This window comes from Cibotium barometz, chromosome 16, assembly GCF_041138505.1.
Source record: "Cibotium barometz isolate CiBa-2024 chromosome 16, ASM4113850v1, whole genome shotgun sequence".
In the NCBI taxonomy this organism is placed as follows: domain Eukaryota; kingdom Viridiplantae; phylum Streptophyta; class Polypodiopsida; order Cyatheales; family Cibotiaceae; genus Cibotium; species Cibotium barometz.
Window position 1 is genome coordinate 6,285,249 of NC_141061.1, and position 14,584 is coordinate 6,299,832.

Consider the following 14,584-nt stretch of genomic DNA (forward strand, 5'->3'; position numbering starts at 1 on the left):
ATGACATCCGCGAGAAGGACAGAATACTCACTGAGCACCTGCTGGAGATCACCGATATTTACAATAAGGTGGATGACGATGAGAACGCTGTACACCCCAACAAGCCCCCGAGAGCTTGCAACTGTTCTGTATACCCATGTGTGCATGCCCTTGTAATCATGTAACCCCTAGATCAGTATGGTTCTTTTTGAAAGGGCACAGCCCGTATCTGCTATGTAATCAGTCCCTTTTCTTTTTCTAATACAAAATCCCTGCTTTTTTTGAAAAAAAAAAGATTCTTATATCCCTCCGCGTCTTTTTGTTCGGTTCGCAGAATCAAATACGTCGAACTTTAGCGGAAGCATTAAACGAAATGCAGATTGATTCATATACAAAGCAGGGGAATAAAAAAACTGCACAAGCTCTCGTTTGTCGAAATCTGCAGGCCTAAAACTTTCAAATTTGGGTAATGTCATCATGTGCAACATTACGAAAACCACCCACGTAAATTTTAATTCTTAGAAAGATCTAATCGTGCATAGCAAGCATAATGCAATCACAAGGCGAAACGTAAGAACCAATGTACCTTGTTAACCTCTGCGAGACGCTCAAATTTAAGCATGTCCATAGTCCACAACAATAAACATAGTAAACTTGTTTCCAAAACTACGAAGCTGTTTGCGAACTAGAGATGATTTACGACCGCAACACCGTTGGAAAAATTGGGCGGAAAGCAATGACACAAGATAAGCATGATAATTGGGACATGGAGGACAATTACATTAACGTATCAACCGGACAGACTGTAGTACTATGCGATCATGTTAAAGAACGGAAATTAGTAAGGACGTCAAGGCTGTGGTGTGTGGTATATGGGCGAATGTGACGAGTCACTTATTTCATCAAGGAGTGATAACCCTTGCAAGTTTCCAAGTCACTTCTGATGAAACAGTGACTTCTAGCCCCCGGCCATGGTGCACCTGCAATCTACGCCACTACTTTTTGCTATTTGTCATATAATTTGTCACTAACTGTGATGAGAGAACATACACGATATTGTAGCTTCCTTGTTGAATTAGTAGTTGCAGACTTGAATCATTTACATTTCGAGTAAGTAAATATGGTGTTTCTCCATGTACTGGACTATGTCTCGTCTTTTAGTTGGATGTGGTCTGAGCCTCCAAGAAATCCTTCCATTTCTCGCTTTTGATGTTGGCTGGTGAAGCAGGATCTAATCCATGATAGAGTTGCCAAACCTGGTGCTGCAGAAATCTCACATATTCCAGCGTTTGTCCCAGCATAGATACTGTATCAAGCCTCTCTCCATTGGGCACCAAGCTTTGCAGAATGCGAATGCGGTCGCTAAACCTCTCCCTGCGAGTGCGTGCAGCAATGCTTTGTGGATCCATGGCTGTACCGTGCCTGCGGCGAACTTTCGAGGGCGGTGGTTTCAGCTCCATGCTTTCAGAAGTAATTAGATGTCGAGCTTGCACTCCTTGTGACTTGTAAAGCATGGCACTTAAGGCCTGTGTTGCTGAATTGTAGCTCATGCCGGGGATTCCTTGCATTAGTTCGATAGATTCAGGCTGAGAGCTCCAAACATCTGCGCCAGCGCTTGCAAATAGAGTAGGCGTAGACACAAAGCTGGGCAGTTGGAAAATAGAGAAGGGTCTCTTTTTCCCGGAGACATTACCCATGCTATCTGTGTAAGTGCAGCTCGTCTCCATTTTCACTGGCAGGGATGACGTTGTGAAGATGCTACCTCTGGTTTGGAAGTCGAGGGAACTTGCATTGGAGCCGGTTTCTGAAGAACATGTAGGAATTTTGTTGTCAGCATTTGCGGATGTCTGTGATCCCTCTTGCTCGCTAGAAGACCAGTCCTCTAGCGCCTCTTTTCCTTCGAGCTGAAGGGTTGTTGATGCTTGAGAGCCAGATTGTGGTATACTCACAGCAGTTACAGCTTCTGAATTCCATGCATCACAGAGAAGAGTACTCTCGTTGCGATTCTCAACTTCACTAGGGGCCGGGAGCTTCTCTCCCGTTGGAATCGCGAGATATTCCAGCTCATTCAGAGCGAACCCTTTCCCAACGCAATTCTCGTCATCACTTGGAGTAATCGTCGGACCTGATGATACAGAATGGAACTTCTGAGGCAAATTGGTGAGAATTGAGTCTAAGCTTGCGTCAGGTTCGCAATTCATGGCTTGCTCGTTCCAGAATCGTGCCAAGGATCCAGCAAAATTGTCGTCCTCCTCCGCATGGCCAAGATTCGTTATGGAACTCGTTGCGATTCCGTAGAGCTGCGACAGATTTATTTCTCCACCCCAATGCGCCCTGAAAGCATCTTGCTCTTTACTTGCTGGGGTCTTCGTGGGGACTCCAAGCACAGATTTGGCAATTTCTTCACGCTGGAACACCATTCCATCGTCGCCATCCTGGGTAAAATTGGGTGGAAGACCAAGGAAATTCGACATCATTCCTGCAAACTTGCCACTATTGGCAGTGCTCATTGATTCGGAGGAAGAGATTCGGGTGAGCACGGAGTCTGAAGATCCAAGAGAGAAGTAAGGCTCATAAGCCGACGAAGAATAGCTAGCTGCAAGCCCGGGCATGGGCAAGAGATCAACGTCAGCGGCGGTAAGCTCTCCGTCAACACCCAACACCTTAGCGAAACTTGGAGAGGAACATGGCATCATGCTTTCGTCGAAGCAGGAGCTAGGCCAAGGAAATGCGTCAAAGGGTGGGGAAGGAGGGATCAAAGAACGGAAGCTTTCAGCAGATCTGCTGATAAGGGAGTCGATAGAAGGTCGACGAGAAGAGGAAGAAAGGAGGTCATGATGGGCAGATGAATTAAGCAGTTGGCATTTGTTCTTCAAAGAGAAAGAAGAAGGAGGAGCTACAGAAGAAGCATGGAGGAGCACTGAAGAAGAAGGAGGAGGAGGAGGAAGGCACCAAGGTGCAGTAGAAGCTGCGACAGCCATGGGAGCTGAGAAACAAGCTTTTAAGGAAGAAAGACTTATAACAAACTGCGAGGCGCAATGTCGAGAAGAAGAAAGACACTCTCTACCCACAGAGAGCACATCGAGAAAAGCAAAACACCGACGGACTAAATAATGCAAGACTATGGCAATATTATATAGAACGCTTTTGCTGAAAGGTGGGAGAGAAGGTATCGGTGCTTGGTTCTGGCGACGGAAACTCCGGACAATGAAAATATTACTGTGTTTCGAACAACGTAAATTACAGTTTCCGGCCGTTTGCGGACGGACTTCCATGGACGGAAGCCTGCGCTTTACGTTAGCCTGTTTCCTTTACTATGCATGCACATTGCTTCGGTTTTACGTTGCATGGAATTTCACCTGATCGGAGAGAGATTAGAGCGAGAAAAATGACACGGACTTTTACGTTACCAGCGTAAGATGTAATGCCGCTGAATTTGGTAGTACAAATCGATTGTCCGCTGCTAATTTTATGGTGGGCTTGCCTTTGGGTAAATTTGGGACCCCCCATTAATAACGCCAGCTTTGGATCCCCGCCTGCGACTGTGCCACCTCGACCCCAAATTTGGCGGATGCTCTTTTTTTTGCCATTCAATGGCTTTGCGTTTCGTTTCTTTGCACTTCTCCTTTAGAAGGGACCTCTCATTCCTTCTTTAGAGGGCGTTCCTGCCATGTAGATTGACTCGGAAGGCTTTCAGCCTTGTGACAAGATTTAGCCATTGTTGCTTGTGCAAGCTCCAAAAGAGCTGCAGAACAACTCAAAATTGTGACCTCATTGGTTGAAAGGGCAGCGGCTATTTTCAGCCCAACGACTATCGCCAACCTAAACAATAGGCGCTACTAGCCTCACGGCGATCTTCCTGGAGTTTTCCAGGAAGTGAGAGCAAAATTCTTCATGAGGGAATGTGCTCTTAGACGGACAACTCGTGTGCACATTAGTTTGCTTATTGGTGCATCTTTACTGCATCTTTACTTTTTCGGGGGTAATTTGTCAATTTTTTTGTGATCACATTTTTCACGCAATCACGGACAAAAAGATGCTTTTGCTTTGCGCTATGATCCAATGGCCATTGACTAGCACCCAGCATAAAACTAGCGATTTCATGGGAGGTACCACCAAGACTTACGCAACTACCCTTGCCAAGAACTGTCATAGAAATGGGCTCACATAATCAGAAGTAAAATTCCTATTGCAAACAAGAAATTTACCGGCGGTGATAAGTCTTGAATCGTCAGTATTAGAAGATAATACTAGCTGCATCACCGAAAATAGTATGAGTATTACCTACCAAAATAGAGCACTGAACTCATTTTGACCGGTATTGGATATGAAAGAGAGAGAGGTAAAAGCCCCTCCTCTTTCTTAGTCATGGCGGGACTAGTTCGGGAATTGGTTTCCGGTCTTGCGTCATGAACAAGATATGGGGCTAGCAGAAATCACAACCAAGGCCTTGCATTTCTAGAGGACATGAGACTCTTGTAGAACATCTCAACACTTGCTCAACATGAGCTCTTGGCTATTCCAACTGAATATCTTGCATAATCTAAGGTTGTCCACCTGACTGTGGCTCTCTTACCTCATGATCTATGGGTTTTCCATGCCCTACATCGAGTGGAACATACCTAGCATGCAGTGCATATATTGGTTGTCCATCCTCCTGAAACACCACCCTGCGTATCTCAACAGTCTTCTCTGGCTCCTTAGGCATCTTATCTTCATTAAAGACAACATCATGGCTATGTACTATCTTTCTAGACTCTTGATCCCATAAGTGGTATCCCATCTCTCTTGAATCACTATACCCAAGAAATATGCATTTCTTTGACTTCGGATCAAGCTTTCTCTGTTTTTTTGTAGGCACATGCACAAAGGCCTCACAACCAAACACATGTAGATTTTCATAAGAAGGTGGCTTGTCTAACCAATCCTCTTCAGGTACGTTCCCATCGAAAGCCTTAATAGGTGATCTGTTAATAAGATGCACTACTGTCTTCATAGCCTCTGCCCAAAAACCATGTGGAAGACTAGCATTAGAAAACATGGTAAGTTGTCTTTCCTATATATTCCAATTCATCTTCTCAGCAACACCATTTTGAGAAGGATTTTCAAGCGTAAACAATTTCCTTTTGATACCATGCATCTCACAAAATTTTTGAAAGGGATGAGAGACATACTCTCTTTCTTTATCTTTCCGCAAGCACTTAAGCTTCTTTATGGGCTAATTTTCAGCATATGCCAAGAACTTCTAAAATGCATCAAAGGTATCACTCTTCTGTCGAATCAATTATACCCATAGTTTGTGTGTAGCATCATCAATGAATGTGACAAAATACGATGCACCACCCAATGAAATAGTAGGCATAGGTCCACATACATCCCTATGAACCAACTCCAATGGTTCACTCTTATGCTTGCCACATGATTTCTTACGTGGAGACCTAGTTTGTTTGCCATACATGCAATGCTCACAAATAATAAAATGTAAAATATTGAAGTCTGCGACATACTACAAATGAGAAAGCATTTTCATTCAAGTCATACTCATGTGACCCAAATGGCGAGGCTACAAGAATGCTGACGGCTACTCGGTAATGGCAATCACAAGATTACTCACACTGAATACATGCAATGGATATAGTGTACCACATTTGGATCCTCTAGCCGCAACTAGTGATCCTTTTGCAATCTTCTAGGACTTATTTCCAAAAGACACATGATACCCATAATCATCCAGCTGTCCAGTAGAAATTAAGCTCTTAGTGAGCTTCGGCACATGTCTAACATTATGTAGAACAAAAGCACATCCATTTGCAAAAGACGAATGTATTTCTTTCACACCAACAATGTCACATGCATAATCGTTACCCAACTTTATACATCCTCTCCTACTAGCATCATATGAGTGAAACCACTCTCTATGTAGAGTAATATGAAAAGATGCGCCTAAATCAATGATCCAATCTTGATGGTAACCATCATCTGAGGCAACAAAAAAGTTATCTAGAAAAGTAGAAGCATACAAGACATCACCATCATCATGGTCACTGCAATGGTATTCACTTCTTCAATCACTATTGACTTACCCTTTGCATCTTGGTCTTTCTCTTTGGCCTTCTTGTCCTTCTTCCATTTAAAGCAATGTTTCTTTATGTGACCTTTATTGCCACAATAATAGCACCCAATGTCCTTTCTGGATCATCACTTTCTATGTGATCTCTCTCTCTCTCTCACGAGATTTCCCCCTTGCTTGGGATATCCCTCTTATTGTCAATGCACTGGAGCCCTTATTTGCATCAACATTCTTCTAATTGACCTCTTCAATGAGCAAAGTACTCTCAATATTTGTACATGTGAGGCCATCCACAGAAGCTAAGTTGCTTATGGCAGTGTGAAAAGTATAATAACTTTTCGGTAAAGTGACAAGCAAAAACATAGCCTTGACTGAATCATTGAACATAATCTTTTGTGCAGCCAACTAGCTAAAAATAATGTAAAATTTATCCGCAAATCAACGAGTTTCTTCAGCCCAATATACCTAGTTGGCAGCACTTTGCCTATCATGTAGATCACACAATTTCTGCCATACACCATAAGAACCATCTATGATGTCCTTGACATTTAAATATACCAACTTGGATAACATTAGCATAATGGTAGAGCGCGAAAGCTCATTCAATTCCTTCCACTCATCATCATCGTCAAAATCCTCTAGTTTAATCCCTCTGCATTTGATAGGCTTTACTTGCTTCTTCTGCACCAGAACATTGTAGATTTGCTCCTTCCAATAGGAGAAGTTCATGCAATCCTGCTTCTCAATGTTAAACAATGCATTCTCTGATGCTGAAGCTATCACAATGGCTAACAAAAAAACCAATATACATTACACCAATGTACCAAACGTAGCCCCAAAAATGTCAACTTCAATGACCACCACCAATTCACTTCACACAAGTGTTCTGAGTGACCTCACGGCATCCCAAAACCAGCTAATAACTTTTTCACAGTAGCACGGTAGCTCCAATGCAAAAAGTGTAAATAGGAGAAATGTAGCTTGTAGGCAACTCTATAACTTCTTAGTTTATAAAACAGGTCCAAAATCCTCACTGATTTTTTAAATTTGCTATTGAAAACAACTACCTGCATACTTTTTTACTATTGTAGTAGCAATTTGCAGCACTACTAGCCTGTTTTGGGAAGCCAATAACTTTTCACCCTTAGCTTGGTTGCAATTGCTATAAAAAGAAAATTTGTAGGGATTTGATGGCTCTACAACTGTTTAGTTAAGTGCAGATCCCAAATCTTCACAGATTTGTGGCTATTGACCTTTGAGAAATAGCCTCTTGCTCATTCACAACAACTTCCAACTATTTTATACACAACATAACTTTTGATGCATACTCTAGATGGAAGTGCTTCCCAAAAACAAATTGAAGTGTTTCTAGAGATTTTTGACTTCTTAGTTCACTTCAAGCCTAATTGTGCACCACAAAAAAGTTATTCCATCCCAAAAATGACTGTTTTATCATAAAAAATAGTAGCAACCTTTTTAAAGTCAAGAACAATCATTTGTCTTGTGGCCTTCAAACACATCCGATTTTGGGCATTCTCACCCTCATGTGTATAATCCCAACTGAGATTACTAGTAACTTGAGTGCATCACTTTTCACCAAGTAGGCATAAACCAACCAATATGCATCAATTGATAGCATCAACCAAAATGCATCCAGTATCTCTACATAATCACTGCCAAAATAGCATGTGTCACTGCCACTACCAACTGATGTACCTGCAAGAAAAATATGCACCCACTGACTAGAAAGAGAGAGAGTTGAGCTCCATAATGAGGCAATGAAATGGCCACGGAGACGATTGTGTGTTATGAATGCAGGGAGCCCAAAAAAGAATGCTTATGAAGACACACTCTCCAACAATGCCAGCAAACAAAGTCTTGCTCCACTCTTGAGCTATCTTTCTACATGGGCTTACTCTAGCCCCAACAACATAGACCTGTGCATACAACTCACCAGTCATCACAGAAGCTCATACATAGCCTATATGAAAAGAGCACAAAGGGAGCTGAAAATTTGTAGCTCCTAAACCATAGCTTAAATGGCAATTCTGACATGAATGGCTCTAAAAGAGGGTAAAACCTCAAGAGGTATGTCGGAAAATCTTCCAGGACACTGAATCTCTTGATGCCAAGCTCAAAAAGAGATCTTGCCCTGAAATATATATACCATTGCACGTGAAAATGAAAAACGGGATAAGAAACAACTACTTGATGTGGAATGCCAAGCTCTAGGCTCCTTGCTCTCGTATGGATCAATCACACTGAGCTTTGATACCAGTTGAAGGAAGGTGGAGGATGCTGAGAAGAGAGAAGTGCAACAAAGGAGACCGTGTGTGCTAACTCACCCAGATAAGGATGAAGTTTGTATTATATAAAGTGGTATATACATGGGAAATATACATGGGAACTAGGCTATTGGCCTTTACCCCAACAAGAGGCCAGCAAGGCATTTAAGGCTCCTTTAGAGCTCATTCATATTGATCTCTATGGGAAAATGGACACGGAAGCTTTTGGTGGTTCCTACTATTGCATGACATTGATCGATGACTACAATAAGAGGATATGGATATCTTTCACGCAGTGTAGTGTAGTGGAGACCAAAGTTATTGATCCCTCCTCCCGAACCGAATAACAAGAACCCATCTCCATGATCATCCACTCAATCCCGTACAGTTCCACAACAAGAGGCCTATCAAGACTAATCAACAAATCAAGTCATTGCCACTGTTACCAACAATGAGGTCATTCAAGGGGAAGAACCACAAGAACCTAGCCCCTTAAACCCCAAGATCATGCCACATTTTGATGTTGAGGCAAAGAGCCTAGCCCTAGAGTCCTCTTATCCTCAAGTCAAGGTTATGACTTCAGCAAATGATCGGAAGCCATGATGCCCGTTGAATCACAAGAACCTTACCCCTCAAGGGAAGAACCATAAGAACCAATGTGGTAAGGTCAAAAGAAAGGAACCAATCCCCCTTCATACTCCCTTCCTTTATCAACACTTAAAGTCCATGTCATTGGCACCGAACTCCAAGATCTCAAAATACCTATCCCCCACCACTGGATGGTTTCCCATGAGGAACCCAAGACTGTAATGATGATGGCCCTCAAGATCCAGCTCAAGATGAAGGAATGACTCAATCATCATGCTACCAAAGCATCAACTACCATGAAGAAATATGGAACATGGATGGCTCAATGTTGCATCGCTCTTACCAAGTGACTCATCTTTCTGACTTCTCAAGGTTTCCATTTCATGTCCAGCCTAGTAGTTTGAGGGTCAGCTCCCCAACCCCTTTCCTCATTTGCTTCTTAAACCCCCTTTTTAATTACAGCGTAAAGTTATCAGGATTACGTGTAAACTTATCAAATTTATGCGTAAAGTTGTCAGAATTACACGTAATTTCAGCCTCTCAGGTTATGTGTATAGTTGTCTCTAGGTCTATAAAAGCAGCTACCATTGTCATTTTTCTTAAAATTCTATTGCCTACCTCCTGCCAAAGCTTTGCCAAAATTTCACCAAAAACCTTTTTAAAAACTAATCAACGAACACTTTCAACCCTCTAAATCATCACTTAAAACACTCAGACCCTTCTTTCCAACATTTTTTTCATACTAACATCGCTTGCAGGTACCATCCATGGCCGATCAAGTCAAATTCAATTTCAAAGAAATGGGCATGGAAGGAGGCCAAGACGTTCATTTTGAGGACCCCATTGAGTAGGCCCTTGATGCAGAAGTGATGACCGACATGGCAACTCATTCTAGAGAGCCATCAATCGAAGGTGAGCCCATAGACGCCCAAGCCTCATCCTCTCGACTTCTCAAGACAAATACACCAAAAGTCACAAAACGAGAATGACATGAAAACCAAAATCAACTTGAGATTTGATACGTCATTGGGATAGGAGTGGCTATTGGATCTTCGAGGGCATGTAGTGCATTCCCACTACACCTTGGAAAATTCAAATACTACTTTTGAGATAGCATCAGAGGCCTTCCAAGATTCGCAAGACCCCGTCGTCGTCAACGAGTACCTTGCAAGAATTGGCCTCGCCGAAATGGCAACCAAATTTCCCTTCAAGCTGGATCTATATTGGGTCTACCAATTTTTTGCCAACTTCACCACTCATGTAGGTCAAGCCCATATCCCCAATCTAGATAGCACAAGCACGGTTTGCATAACTCCCACCACTTAGGCTATACAAAGAATATTCGATCTTCCAACATTGAACAAGAGGTACCAGCAACAAATGCTTTGCTGGAAAATATTTACTAAAATATTGCACCTCTCTAAAGCGAACTAGAGTGCCCTTCAACAACACCACCAATGAGAATCTTTGTAAGGCAGCTCAAGCCCCCTACCACTACTGACCAAGGTAAGATGGACGGACCACCATCATGCCGTAATCCCCCAAACCATGATCGAAAAACTATTACCTGAATACGCCAAATGCAATTGGGCAGAGTGCTTCCACAAAGAACTAATTCCAGTGTGCTCAGAGCATAGGGAATCCCTATGTCATCCAGATGATGATTTATGGCCTCACAGGATGGGAGTTAGAACTAGTCATCTTCGATCTAGTAAAAGAGCCTATCACTTAATCACCATCAAAAGTCACGGAGAGCAGGTAGAAGAGGTCCCGCATTGAAGGGCTTCCAAAGGTACTGTCAAAGAAGCCCAAGGCCCTCTCCAAGCTACAGTAGATCAAGAGAAAAAAGCATGAGCCGAAAGACTTAGGAAGAGAATGGAACGGAGGCAGTCAATAGTCCGAGTGATGAAAACCAAGCAAGGCTCATGAAGCGAGCGATGAAAACCGAGCAAGAAAAATAAACATGTGACATTTTATTCAACACATCACATGTATCCAACAATTAGAAAGAAGAATAACCACAATTCAGCATAATCATTCAAGTACAAAAATATCAAAATGTAATGTGTCATATTGCCACCCATTGTATTACATAATACAAGACTCATTCAAAGAAATGGCAAAGACCAATCTAAAGTATTATTATGACAAACTCAATCTCAAAGTAGAAGAGACTTCTAAGACCAATTTGTGAAATATGCATCCTCTACCACACTTCAGCTACGTGTTGACTACTGACACTATGATGCTTTAGAAAAGTTGGAGTACTAAAATGTTTGTATTTAAATTGTCTCAATACAAATCCTATAGAAAAACTTATTTCCTCTTCAAGTGAGATTTATGATCTTCTAGGACCATTCTATATAATGCATCTCTATCACCTTTCAAGTTGCATGGTGAAGGTTTTACTTTTCACGTTTTAGAAGATATCGAGGTCTAATATTTTGATTTTTGCATCATCTTGATTCAAGTTCTATAGGGAAAAAAAATCCCTCCAAAAGTAGAGATTCAAAGCCTTCTAGGACTATTATGCCCCATGATGAAGGGACCACCTGTCTCAAGATTGGTGCTAATTTTGGTAGGCATGTGACGAAGGCATTTGAGTTATTTGCACCATTTGATAGTGTTTCCCCTCATTTGTAGTAAAACACACATTCTAGAAGGTACATATGGCGATCCCCATGCCACATCTGAAGCCCAATGGCAATGAAGCTTTGAACACATGTGGGGACCACCCATCTCAACATCTATGCAAATTTGAGTGGCCATGTGAGGATGGGCCTCATGTATTTTCACCATTTGACACCGTTGCCCTTCCTTTTTGAATAAAACACACATTCTAACATGTACATATGGCACCGACCATGCTAGATTTGAAGCCCAATGGCCATAAAAATTTGCAAACATGTTAAGACCAACTATCTCATGATCTATGAAATGTTTGGTGGCTAGTTGATGATTGTCATGTATTTAGCACCATTCAACACCACATCCCTTCATTTGTGAGTAAAATGCACATTTTAGAAGGTACATATGGTGATACCCTTGCCACATCCAAAGCAGAATGGCTATGAAACTTTGCACTCATGTATAGATAACCTATCTCAAGATCCATGGCAATTTTGATTCCCTCTTACGATGAGACCCCCGTATTTTGCACCATTTGCACCCCTTCCCTTCATTTGTGAGCAGAATGCACACTCTAGAAGGTACATATGGCAATCCACATGCCACATCCAAATTCCAATAGCCAAGAAAATTTGCACGCATTTGAGAATTGCCTATCTCAAGCTTTTTGCTAATTTTAGTGGCCATTTGATGATGGGACCTGTGTATTTTGCACCATTTGATGTCATTTTCCTTCATTTGTGAGAGTAAAACACACATTCTGGAAGGTGCATATGGCGATCCCCATGCCACACCCGAAATCCTAATAGCCACAAAAAAGTAAACACACATGGATGCTTTCAATATCAAGATTTATTCTAATTTTAGTGGCCATCTAACTATGGAACCCACATATTTTGCACCATTTGACATTATTTTCCTTCATTTTTGAGTAAAACACACATTATAGAAGGTACACACAGGGATCCCCATACCACATACAAAGAAAAATGGCCATAAAACTTTTCATTAGTGTGGAGACCAACTATTTCAAGACTTTTGAAAATTTTGGTGGCCATCTGCCAATGGGAGTTGCGTATTCTGCACAATTTAGCACCGTTTTCCTTCGTTTGTGAGTAAAATGCACTTTCTAGAAGGTAGGTACATATGGTGATCCCTATGCCACATCCGAACCTAATGCCCTGAAAACTTAGCACACATGTGGGGACCACCTATCTTAATAGATGTACCAACTTTGGTGGCCATATGACAAGGGGACCCACATAGTTTACACCATTTTGACACTATTTCCTTCATTTGTGAGTAAAATGCACATTCTACTAGAAGGTACATATGGTGATCCCCATGCCTCATTCGAAGCCCAATGGACACCAAATGTTGCATACATATGGGGAACACCTATCTAAAGATTTGTGTTAAAATTTGGTAGCCACGTGGCAAAAGGACTTGGATCTTTTGCACCATTTGAAACTGTTTGCCTTCATTTGTGAGTAAAATGCACATCCTAGAAGGTACATGTGGAGATTTCGATGCCACATTCGAAGCCCAATGGCCACAAAACATTGCATGGTTGTCACGGCCAACTATGTCAATATTCATGTCAATTCTCATGGCCATGTGACGAAGGGACACACATATTTTGCACCATTTGACACCGCTTCCCTACATTTGTGATTAAAACGCACATGCTAGAAGGTACATATGGCATTCCCCATGCCACATCCAAGGAACAATGCCCACAAAACTTTGAACGTATGTGGGAACCACCTATCTTAAGATTCATTTGAATTCTGTGGCCATCCAATAAAGGGACCCATGTATTTTGCACCATTTGACACGCATTAGGGAAAAAGGGAGCTCATTTTGGGGCCCTGTAAGAAATTCACTATTTTTTGATTTATTTCTCTCCTAAAAGACCTCAAAAATAGTAAAATACGAAAACTATCCCTAGCCCATAATACTCGGCAATATAATCTCTTATCAAGATGGACTCTCGTTGAAGATCAGCAAGATCAACCAACAGATCCATATAAAGAGCCATGGACTCATCCATTAAAGACCAGCAAGGTCAATCAACCAGATCCATGCCCGATTTCAGAAAACAACTCCTACTCTTGTTCCAATATCTTCCTCGACGCATGCGTGGGTATCCTAGGCGACCCAGAGCCTGAGCACCGTATGGTCAGCACCCTCTAGGATCCTTCGCAGGTGACCTAGCGCTTCACTCATAGGCCGCTTCCTTGGCCCCTCATCCACCGTACCGGAAGCTCACCATTTTAATCGCACCGAGGCTGGTCAAGACCTCGGCCGACCTTGCTACGCGAGACGTCCTTCATTGACTCTCCGTCAGCAGTTGCAACTTTATCAGTTAGGTCTCCACGACCTTAATCACAAGACGGTCAAAATGCTCCCCCAGCATTCTTGACATAAAACAGTCATTTATAAACAGCATACAATTTCTATTTTAACTTTCATTTTTCTACATTATCCCTCATCAATCTACATTACTTATTCCATATTCCATTTATATGTATACTCATCCCATCACATCATTTTCTATCTCATCACTTCAGATTCCTTCACATCACATATCATATATTCACATCCATACATCCACATCTACATCCATACATCTATTTTCACATCTACATCTACATGCACATTCATGCATCCACATCCATACATCTGTATCTACATGCACATTCACATCCATACATCCACATCTATATGCGTACATTCACATCTACATGCATACATCCACATCTCTATGCATACATCCACATCCACATTCACATTCACCTCCATACATCTACATCTACATGCATACATCCACCTCCACATTCACATCCACATCTATACATCTACATCTACATGCATACATCCACATTTACATCTACATGCATACATCCACCTCCACATCCACATCTACATCTATACATCTACATCTACATGCATACATTCACATCTCCATTCACATCTAAATCTATACATCTACATCTACATGCATCCATCCACCTCCACATCCACATCTACA